The sequence below is a fragment of the Chelmon rostratus genome, chromosome 22 (assembly GCF_017976325.1).
Source record: "Chelmon rostratus isolate fCheRos1 chromosome 22, fCheRos1.pri, whole genome shotgun sequence".
In the NCBI taxonomy this organism is placed as follows: Eukaryota; Metazoa; Chordata; class Actinopteri; order Chaetodontiformes; family Chaetodontidae; genus Chelmon; species Chelmon rostratus.
In genome coordinates this window covers 1,449,300-1,461,532 of record NC_055679.1, presented here as the reverse complement: position 1 = coordinate 1,461,532, position 12,233 = coordinate 1,449,300, and positions in this window count along the sequence as shown.

Sequence of the window (12,233 nt, the reverse complement as noted above, 5' to 3'; positions counted from 1 at the left end):
GTAAGGCTGGAGTTTCTATGGAAAGGGTGACTGACCTATCATCAAAGACAAAGACAAAGACAGAGTATATCTCTGTTTGACCAGAGGAACCATGCTGCCCTGTAGAGGAACCAGTAAATATGTCTGATGAGTTACTCTGAAATCCTGTCAAATTAAAAGTGTGCTTTGATGTTCAGTATGTCCGTGTTTAATGTTCGGAAAGTTACCAAGTTATTGACACCATCCAGTGTTAAGCGGATCTCCACCACCCACGTGGAGATGTCAGGATAATGGTCCCGTTTTAACACCTGCACATCACAAGTGATGCACTGCTGCTCTAAGTAGCTGTTTACGGGAGCTTTTACTTCGTTAATTTGACAACTGCTGAAGTGTTAATCAATGCTGTTGCTGTGGCAACCGAGCAAACAGCAAAGCAGAGTCCCTCTTAATTGTGCTCCATTGTTTCTGACACATGCAAAGAGAGACAGAAAAAAAAGTGAAAGAGAAAGAGACCACAGTTTAGAGTCATGAGTGTCTGCTCACCTACCTGCTGTTGAGTTTAAAGTGCCAAGGAACATTTTCACATTTAGAAATTATAATTCACAGTCATACAGTTTCACACAGATTTCTTCGTGTTTCGTTTGGAGGTAACTGGTCATTGCTTTGCACTGACTGTATGCACAATTTACTCCTGGGGACCAGGCTAAATTACCAACTGGGCACACTGCAGTCCCACACCTCCTGTGCCCCCCCGAAAGCACTTGGTTCACTGCTTATCAGCTGGGTCGTGGTAATTTAAGTGTAAATTGGTTTGCGATGCACCACTAAATCCTCATTAAAACTGAAATGATACAATCCTAAATGAATAGCTAGTCTACTCATTCACATATTTTATGACAGTGAGATATAAAAATAGATGTTAATCTCGCATGTATGTTCTGTACAGAACTAGAATCAGGACATGGTTAGCTTAGTGTAGCATAGACTGGAGAGACAAGACTGGAAGCGGGGGGTGCACAGCTTGGCTGGCTCTGTCCAGAGTTAACACGAAACTAGTGATTCCCAAGACAGCGTCCTGTATATGACCATTGGAGAGTACCAGTAAGATGTGTACTGGACCTTCGTCATCACATTGTCAAACAGATACACATAATCTGCTATGTAAATATAATTGCCTTGCCTTATCATCCACAGAGATTACTGAAAGTGCTTTATAGCAAAAAACAAGAAAAATCAACAGACTAGATAAGAATAATAAATAGGATAGATAAAACACAGACAAGTTTAATTCAAAATACAGGCAAATTCAGAATCAATTTAATCAAATAAAAGTAGCACAAAACAGATTATTTAGAAGCAGTTGTCAAAGGAGCAGTCATTAGTTTTCAAAATGGCCACAGTTTGGGCATACCTTGCCTCTAAGGGCAACTGATTCCTGTAGTGGGCAGCATAAGGATGAAAAGTCTGTGTCTGTGCAAGGATCTGTGAATCAGAGAAATGTGTTGTCTCTTTTTAGAGCAGCAGCATTTTGAATAAGTTGCAGCTGCTGAATGGTCTTATTGCGGGGGCCAGAATCGCATGACAGTGGTCCAGCTTTCAGGAGATAAAAGCATGAATCATCATTTCTTGCCTTGGTCACAAAGGTCCTCATTTTCGATGTTTTTAAGATGCCAGAGTGGTGATTTTGTTACAGCTTTGCTGTGGGCACAAACATTTAAATCCTCAAGGATTACGCCACGACTTTTAATGTTGGTTTCAGGGCTCTAGAATCAACGTAGGAACTTCATGCCAGCCTATCTTCTGTGTGGCTATAAGGGATTATTTCAGTCTTTGCTTGAATTGAAGGAGATTTTGTTGCATCCAGTTGTTTATCCTCTCAGACAAAGCAAGTCTATAGGACTGCATCATCTGCATAGCTATGGTAAGCAACCTTGTATCCATGGAGAATTTTACCAAGAAGAAGCAGGTTGCACAGGAGGGGTCCAAGAACTGATCCTTGTGGGACTCCATACTTCACAGGGGTTCTTTCAGCTTCATAATTGTTGATGCTGACTAAATATATCCCCTGCCTTCTAAATATGATCTGAGCCACTTGAGAACCTTACCTGAGAGCGCGACCCAATTTTCCATTCTATCCAGAAGTATTTTATGATTGCTACAGTGTCAAACGCTGCAGTAAGATCCAATAACATTAAGACTGACTAAAAACCTTTGTGAGAGCAGTGTCAGTGCTATTAAGGATGTTGTTCATCTGCAAAAAAAAAATATTAATTTGATTTAAAACTACTTTCTCAGTAATCTTGCTTATGAAGGGAAAATGGGAGATATGCCTGTACTTGTTTAGTTTTGAACCATCTAGGTTGCTCTTTTTCAGGAGGGGGCCTAATAGCTGCAGTTTTTAGTGATGCTGGAAATAGTAGTGAGTAATGAGCCATCTAGAATAAGCTGAAAATGCTTTTAAAAAGCTTGTAGGAAGAATATCTAGCGAACAAGCGGATGGTTTAATACGCTGCACTATTTCCTCAAGGATTGTATTATTAATTGCAGTGAATTTAGACATAAAGACCTTTCTTTTTTTCAGGGGGTGATAAGGTCGTAGTGCCACTGCTAGGCTGAGAGGAGCTAATACTTTGATATTTTCAATTTTCTGATGGAAGAAGTGTGCAAACTCCTTACATTTTTTTTTGACTGACAAGAACTTGGGTTGACTGTGGTGGGGGGATTTATTAATCTATCAAAGAAAGCATGAATATTATTAATATTTTCATTAATAAGACTAGAGGAATGGAACTGTCTAGTCCTGCATAACTCAGAGTCAAACAGACAGAGTTTCTCTTTGTTCATGTGAAGTTTATTTTTTCTGTATGTTGGTTCTGCCTTCCTGCATTCTTTGTTCTGATAGAGTTCCATGGAGCTTTCTGTTGGCTAAAGATTATTTTAGCCTATTTTAGTTAAAACAGGGTGTTTTGGAACTCAAATTATTGAGTAAAACATCAACATACCCCGCTTTTGTGATTGATGAATTAGGTTGAGCTTCCATTAATAGAGATTCTCATTAATTTACATGACAGTTTCAGATCTAGTTAGAATAACCAGGAGGAACTAATGCATCAAAAAGAACAGATCAGTGCTGTAGCTTTTACACTAAAACTTCCTCCAGCCCTTCAATCACAGACACACTGGCCTGTGTCGCGGTGGGTAACAAACAGTGGTAAACCAGTTTCAGCAGCTTACTATACTGTAACTGCATATTCTAACTGTATTTGGTGGTCATGCTCAGAAATCCCCTAAAACACATAACATCCATCCAAACATGCAGATTGAAACAGTGCTGAATTTAGTCTGTGAAAACTGGCAAAACACTATGTGACTCTTCTCCTTTGTTTCACATCTGCTGTATCTCAGATTGTTTGTCAAGAATCCTGATGATCATATTGAAGCATCATCAGTCCAAGGCGACACTGACAGCACCTTTTCCAACCAGCATTGAGATGTTCTCCCGTGTCATTTTTCACACACCTCAGTTTAGAATCTTAATCCCTTTTGATATGTTTTATTCATATCTTGTTTAAGTAATTAAAAATATATCATTTCATAACTAATTAGATTTACTTTTCATCCATTTACTAACCCCTCTGTGCCAACCACACCACTATGTGCTTATAAAATGCTAATGTTATGTATGTGGAATATGAAAAATGTTACAAAGCTGTAGTGAAAATGTAGAAGTTGCATGTAAAAAAAAAATCAATAGGAAGTTTTAATGGGTTCTACGTCTGTAATGATAGAGGAGGTTAAGAGGCTAGGGCGAGGGTTAATGGCGCTATCAGGACATAGACCAAGTTAAGTGCAAAGTAAAGGTCTGCCACCAGAGGTTAATTAACCTTTCTAAACCCAAGGTGTCTGAACGCACATACATATTGAATGGAAGCTGCCACAAAAAGTCTGTAGGTCACGGCTAATACATTCTGCAAGTTACAATTAAAACATCATCAGACCAACACCTGATCTCCGTTTAAGAGCCATTTATGAAGCTGCAATTCAGGAGGCAATTTATTACAGTCAAAAGCCATTTGAATGGGGGGCAGTTAGGTTAGCAGATATGTAATTTCAGTCAATGCAAAAGCAGTGACTGGGAAGGAAAGGCCAGTGATGCAAGCAGTAAAGCATTTACTACATCTACCGCTTCCTCCATCTTTATGTTCGTGTATATAACAGTGAGAGAACATGGAGATAAGTTAGATGACAGGAACGCAGACATCCTCCGGAGGCCTTCAGTGCTGCACTTTGTGTGCTGCATGCGTTCCTTTTGCTTGTTAAGTAGATGTTCAATCTGCTACTTAATATAAGCAATGTTTTTTTTTTGTTTTCACCAGTACATAACCAGCATGTCTACAGTCATCTTTCTTACATGTTATGTGATGAAGAAACTTGGTTTCTGTAATCTGGGATTAAAGAAACCTGATTTCTCCAATTAGCTGTTTTACTGGAGAAACCTGGTTATGTATACATGTGAGTGGGTTTCTCATCAGCCTTTCAGATCAGCTGTATTCATGTAAAAGAACAAAGACTGGGATAATATTGCTGTGACAGCAGAGCAGCCGGATTAAAGGAAATATCATTGAATGTGGAAATGCATTCACTCTATTCAATGATTTAATCCAGTGGAGAAAACAATCTTTCCACGTGGTCCATTTAGTGACTGTTCTTGAGCTTTCGATCAAATCTGATTTCCTCAGCAGAGGGAGTTTTCCTAGTTGTGACAGAACAGTAGATGTTCAAATGGAAAAAATCAATATGAGCACCTAAGGTAGTTCAGAAGTTCAAAATGTGGCTTCACCATTCTCTGACTGCCGACTCAAGAGTGTATTTTTGCCCTGTAAGGTTTTCCATCAGTGTTTTTTTTTTTCCCAGAACCAAACCTCCAAACTACCAGGATGTATTCCTCCACCACTGCTCTCAAAGAGGCACTATCTGCAGACACAAAGAGAGGGAATTTATTCTGAACAACTGTAATTTGGTAAAATTTTGTTAAATACCCACTCTGTCTAACTCAGGCTGTTTAATGTTCATATTAGCACACAACAAGGACTGTGTATTTTGTCAGCCAACTCTTACAGTGACAGTATGGAGAACTAATTGCAGCTATCAGTAACCATTCCCATAGCATATGGCACGTCAGTGTTCAAAGAGACATGAAAAACTTGAAACCCATCCTTTAACCAACGTGACAACTCTCTGTCCTGGAACATGTTTCTCATCAGTCTTAATGGAAAGAGTTTGGTTGTTTGAATTAAGTACTTTCTTGTAAAATACTATACCTTATCTGACAAGAAGTGTCCTTTTATAAAACTTCAACTGACAACTGTCTGAGAAAGATGGAAAACAGTGACATGATGACCAGGCTGGATTAACATTTAAGTACACACATGCAACTGGTCAGCCATTTGCAATCAGTATATACATTTTGGTATATTTCAGATGCTGTTGGTTAATTTCACTGGTATATTTTATATTTTATTGTTTAGTATATTTTTATTGCCTTAGTATATTTTCATTTCTGGTATATTTTTTATTGCATTTCCGAATATTTTTTTTGCATGTTGGTTTATTTTATTCTAGTATCTTAATTTTATTTTATAATCTTTCTTATTATCTTGTTTCTAACATGGGGGTTGCAATGCAAATTTTATTGACATGTCATGCTCAATGACAATAAAGAAATCTTGAATCTTGAATCGTGAATCTTAAGAATCAGGAAGTTATAGTAACACTGTATGAAACTCCTAGATGTTTCAAACTCATATTAAATGCATAATACATTCTGCATTGGTGATTGATGCTAAATTGGCTGTAGGTGTGAGTGTGTTTATCTATGTGTATCAGCCCTGTGATCCTGCAGACTGGTCACCTGGCCAGGGCAAGCCCTGCCTCTCAGCCCAACACAATACATACCTGAACACAGACTGAATCACTGTCCGACCTTTGTTACCTTGCCTGACCTTAGTCCTCACGTCATTAAAATTGAAACATTGAAATGGCAATGGTCACAGTTTGCTTTGGTTCAGGGTCCAAAACAACTTGGTTAGGTTGAGGAAGGTTTAAAATTGTGGGTTAAAATAGGGACATTACTGTTTCTTGCTGTTACAAACATAGCTTACCTTGCAAGTTTGGCCTATACAGTAATTTTTCTGGTGATGACATGCTCTTCTAACCCAGTGTGAGATGGGACAGCTTGAACAAGATAAAGATTTGAGAGTAGAATGCGAACAATGTGAGTGTAAATTGTGAAATGTAATAAAACATAAACTTCTACTAATTTAGATTGTCAAAGCAGATATACACTCAGTAGGCCTACCCAGCTAAAATTAAAGAAGCTAATGCATTACACAAAGAGGTGTTTAGCCTATACCCTCATTGATAAAAATGGAGCACCACCCCAGCACCACAAACTACATGGTGTGAAATGGTCACACAGTGGAACCTCCACCTCTCCAAAACAATCCCATCAAGACCTGAACATGAGATCCCTCACTGCAGGGCTGCTGTATCAGACTGCATTAGTTTTAGTGAGGTGGACCTACTGGCAACTCAGTGTAGATTAAAATATCACACATTTGAAGTCACTAACAAAGCTTTTGATTAACATTCACTAAACACAAACCTGCTGCAGACTTTCTGTAGAAGTGCAAACTGCCACATTCTGACAGGAGAAATGGCCCCTTACCACCACTTCAATGTAGTTTACACCTGAACGGGCGGAACCAAAGCTACTGAGAGTTCAAATGAGCTTTTCCAGAGCTGGCTGATTTAATTATTTAATTTAATCGCTGAGGGTATATCTATAGTTTCAGATCGCTCCAGCTAATCACAGCCAGCTTCTGGACCGCCTTAGTCAGTGGCTAATGTGGTCCTCCAGCTACGGAAGAAGTCAAAATGAGATGCATGCACACACCCAAAGTAACATATCAAACGCAGCTTCCTCTTTCAAGCAGCCTGTACAGCGGGTTCTGCCGTTCCCTCAGCGACTGGTATCCCTGTTGATGCCTCCATGCTCCCCACGGGCAAACACTTCCAAAGGAAAGACGCATTCAGAAACAGTTTTGCGCATCCTGTCTCTAGGAAGCTTCCTTGAAAAGGTGTAGTGTGGAATGGAGGGTAGATGGATAGGTGGAATAAAAAACTTCCTAGTCGGCACTTCCTTTAACTTACAAACACACACACACACACAGAGAGAGAGAGAGAGCCACAAACACCCAATCAACCCCCCCTCTGCATCCCACGAGTCTGTCGATCTACACCCTAAACAAAGACAACAAAGCAATCCCCACTGGAGAGCGGCCATTTCTGACTGCCTGCTTACATACACACAATCTCCTGCCCCCCCCTACACACACGCACACACACACGCACACACACACACACACACACACACACACACACACACACAACTCCCATACTCAATGATGTAATGAACCTGCAAGGCTTTTCCTTTCCCCCCCCTCACTCTAGGATCATTTTTTCAGATGCATTTTTGATTCAGTTTCAGAGAGGAAGTTTTTAGATTACGCCCACCCCTCTCCTTGAAACATGTCTACTCACCCACCCCCAACCCTCCACCCCGCTTGTATTTAAATACAAAGTTTGAGTACACGCCGCACCTACTCTCTGGATGAGGCCTATTCCCCTGGCTCACTCTTTCCAAGTAATTGCCCTGTTTTTCAGCAAGCACAGATTCCTGTGCCACACCAGTGCTGCGCTTTAATTTGTGGGTAAATAGGTTTTCTGCTGAGTTTAAAGGCACTGTGCCCGTTGGGGGATTCAGCTTTGGGGAGATACTCTGAGGCTGAGAGAAATCATTAGGCGAGGGCTGATAGGGGGGCGCGCTTCATGATGCAAACAAGCACTGACCTGACAAGCTTCCCTGACAACGACGCACACTTTGGCTTTCTTTTCACTTGATGTGGCAAGCTAGTTTGTCAGTGACTGCAGCATGGCTAAAGGTCAGATTTATTACACACGAATGCAAATGTTTGGCTGCAACTCTAATCTCGTTGACTTCGGCCTGGCGAACCCTACAAAAACTAGCCAAATGTTAAATGGATCGAAGTCATGATGCAAACACATTTTAAAGGGCTGGCTCAGCCAAATGCATAAGAACATATTTTTGTGGAGTATTTTGATTTTATTTGATCAGTTACTGAAACCTCTAGCTGAGATTTCAACAGTTTTTATAGGAGCTATTTCTTCAAAGGAAAGCAGTTCCAATGAAAACTGGCTCTGTGACGTCTGTGGTCTATCCAGACTAACAGGGACACTGTTTCTGGAAAATACAGTGACCTCCACAAATTAAATTCCCGTCAACACAACTGTTGGAAAAATAAGAGAATAAAATAAAAACAAAACTATCTGTGCCTCACCCTTGAGTGAGGACGTTCAGCACATGTTTGAGCACATTTGCTTTTCTTGATTGTGGACAGACGAAGTAAATACACTCACAAACATGATGTCATCCCCAGAAACAGGCTCAGCCTCGACCCTTCTCCGAGCTTAGGAGTTCTCTCAGTCCAGGCTCCGCATCTTTTCAAAAGCTCTAAAGAGGAAACTCTTTGCTTGAAACCTTTAGTGCCGTTTAGGCAGACTACAAATTATGAGGTGCGATCCCGCTCCAAGCCCAAACTGAGATAATCTGGATGACATCATTAGAATTATTTCCTCAGACTTGAAGAGAGAGTTGTAGTCCTCCTAACGACAAGTAAACTGGCCTTCATGTGAAAGATCGGGAGCGCCCCTTTAAAAGACACCAACCTTGATCACTTCATTCAGATGTGTACATGTTCCATCTGAGCAGCAGCAACACAAACACTGCTTTTCTCTGGGCCGGTCACAGCCCACTGTTGTGCACATGTATGTATGTTGAAGGGTTTCCATTTAGTTTTCAGAACCAGTGATTGTGTTATTGTACAAGAAAAGCCTTCCCCCTGCATGAAGACATTTAATTCTTGTGGAGATCTTTTTTTCGAAGCATAGCTAGCTCACTAGAACAAAGGTTTGATGTTTTACTGTATTCACAAAGCTTTCTTTTACATTTTATCATTTCTGATTTTCGTGTCTGTTACTCTCATTTACCACTTTGAATCCCCGAGGTCAGACAACATGAACCCACCATATGGTGGCTTAGTAGCCATCAGACCTCTGCCTTTCATCCACATATGTTTACCACTTCCCCTCATCTGTATAATCCTTCATTAGCAAGGGTCATCTTCTGAAACCAGCACACGCAGCACAGCAGCGAGGAGATCACATGGCCGAAACCGCCTTTTAAACTGTCAGGTTTCGTTTGACAACCTTGGAAAGTGAAGAAATCCTTCAGTTTCTAAAATTGACCCTGTTTCTTGAATCTGTGGCATCCTTCGTACCATTAATGTGCCTTCATCCACTGCTACTGCTCTGATAAATGTGTAATTAATAGCACATGGTGAAAAAAACACACAAAAAGTCATTACTGCAACAACAGTTGTCTCTAGTTGTCAGCTCAGTCGAGCCAATTTCACAATAAATTGCTGATTACTAATGACAATGTTCTGTGATTATACCCTTAATAATTTCTTCTGAGGGTGATTACCCGTTCCAAAACAGATAAGCCTGGTGAAAAAAAGTCTAACTAGTCGGAAAAGGAAATACATCGCCCCCTGGAGTGACACCTCCTCTTCTTTTTCATTAAGTCTATAATATGGGGTCAAAAGAATGCTCATTTCTGATTGGCTGGCAGGTGTATATTGGAATTATTTATCAGGAAACGCCTAACATTGTTTCAGTCAGCAGCCTCTAAGCCTTTGTGCAAGGGTTACAACCTGCAGGTAAACATATATATATTGTCACACCTGCAATGTTAAAGAAATAATACAGCAAGAGCCTCAGCATACACAGGCATCATGCTCACTTTCAGTTCTGTTGGGCTTTAAATGATCTCTGGAAACATCACTTATAGATTAATATAGATCATATAGATATAGATTATAGACATCTAAAACAATCCTATCACTTTGATCCATTAGCAGGACAATATTGAGACGAGAGATGAGCATGAATGAAGGGACTGCCAGATGAAAACCAGCTGTTTCTCTAAGGGTTTACTCCCTCAGCCTGTTGCTCTCTTGTGCTAAGCATGGGTTAGGGGGGGTTTTGGCTCATAGGTTAGAGTCAGAGGAACCAGGTGTGTCCACAAACTGGTGGGCCATAAGGGACGGATTGTGCTAGAAGAGAACTAGTTCTTATGATGTTTTGTCCAACCATGTCTGAAGGGTAGCTGTTCCATACTGCTATTGAAGGCAGGGTGAGAAGCCTTGTGCCTTTCCAAACATTTCTGAAGCTTCAGCACAGTCGAGCTTTCTTCTCAGTCTGAAACTAAACTGCTATGGATCTGTAAGAGACGCCACCACCTTACCTGGACGTGGATGTGCGGCTGACACAAGTGTTTCCATGTGACATCAGTCATAGTCTTTGTCTCCAGTGGTTTGAGTTGAGTCATTAAAGTTGATTTAACTAAAGTTTGTCCTGCAAATGTGTCCAAGACTAAGTGGAGCATACTCATGCAAGCAGTTGCATGCACACTTTCCTTTTCACATTACTACTCATGAAGGCTAAAGCTTTTAAAATTATTTCAAGATTAATAAAGAGCCCTTAAATTCCCTCCAGAGGAAATTCATACATCACCTCCTGAAGCATGATACAATTCCATATACTGCATTGAATGAGACTCATTTTAAACCTGATCTGGATCTGACATACAATTGTTGCTAACTTGCAACAGCTGTAGTCAGAATTCTCTCAAAGTTCATGGGTGCTGGATTAATAATCTCCAGTTTCAGAAACATGCAGTTGGAGCGTGCGTCTTTGCCTGCATGTTTTGGCACTGTCACATGAGACACTATTAGAAAAGCCTCTGTCAGTATAATAACATATGCATAAAGACTGTACCCACCCACACCACTAACTTCACTACCTAGTTTTGTTTTTCCTGCCTTTGTGGTTGTTGGTTAGTCTCACCTGTTGCTCATCAGCCTTCCCTCCTTCGTGTATTTGAGTCAGTGTTCTTCCCTCGCTCCTGGCCAGTTGAACCTCATGTGTTCAGCCTTTTCCCGGTGTTTGTTTCCAGTGATTCTGGATTTTTGCTTAGTTTACCTGGACCTTGCCTGTTATTGGATTTTGGATTTGTTTGCCTGTTTTGGACTCCCTTTTTTGTATTTGACCTTTGCGTGCCTCACAATCCTGTGAGCTTTTTGTACTTTTTGATTTTTGCATGAATAAATTCATTGAACTGGCTCTCCTCCGCCTCCAGCGTCTGCGTTTGGGCCTCAGTTCTTGTGTTCCCGTTTCCCTGCATGCACAAGCGTCACAAAAACTGAGCATATTAGCTGTTTGTGTAAGTGTGTACGAGGCAGGTGAGGATGTGGCTGCCAACAAAACAAGCAAGCAAAATAATACTGATACTTCTAAAGTGGAGAAAATCAGATATAGCTTAAAGTGATCTTCGATTTATTGGAGACCTTGAATATCTCAGCCAAGTTTTACTCCGTCTGTGCTGCAGAGACTGTGTGCTCCCTCCTCCAGCCGCTGATGTTTTGGAGTATGGAGTTAAAATGGGTCTAATGTGCCATTTAGGTTGTTTCAAGGATGAAATCTTTTGATTAATGTTTCTGTTTGATTCTGATTTTGTGGCATATCATCGTTCGTCAGTATCTCGGTGTTATTACTGCCTTGGTCAAGAGACTTTTGAAAAAGAGATTTTATTTTTAATGTGTAATGTAAAAATGACAGCCCATCCTTTAGTTAGGATTTTAGCCTGGAGCAAAGCAGTGGACTGTTACGAGCCTACAGTCAAAACAATGTCAACATTTTGGTTATTAAATGGCTGAGGAGTCTTCATCACATGGAGCAGCTGATCCATTTACAGTGTACAACCTACCTCATAGAATCACTCTGTGTACCAAGTACACTCAGTAACAAGCCAGAGGCCTTATCAAACCTCCACCTACGGTGTTAAATATCAAAAAGCTCTGATAATGTCCATTGCCTGTTGTCTCATACGTAATGATTAAAACAATGTGAGCGACACGGTCAGATGACCTGAGGCTCAAGGATGATGTCTGTGGATGACGGGCGTCTCTCTCAGGCCTCTGATACCTTTATTAAAAAGCAACAAGCTTTCTCTCAGATGTGAAATAATGTGTAATAACTGTAAATTGCAGGAT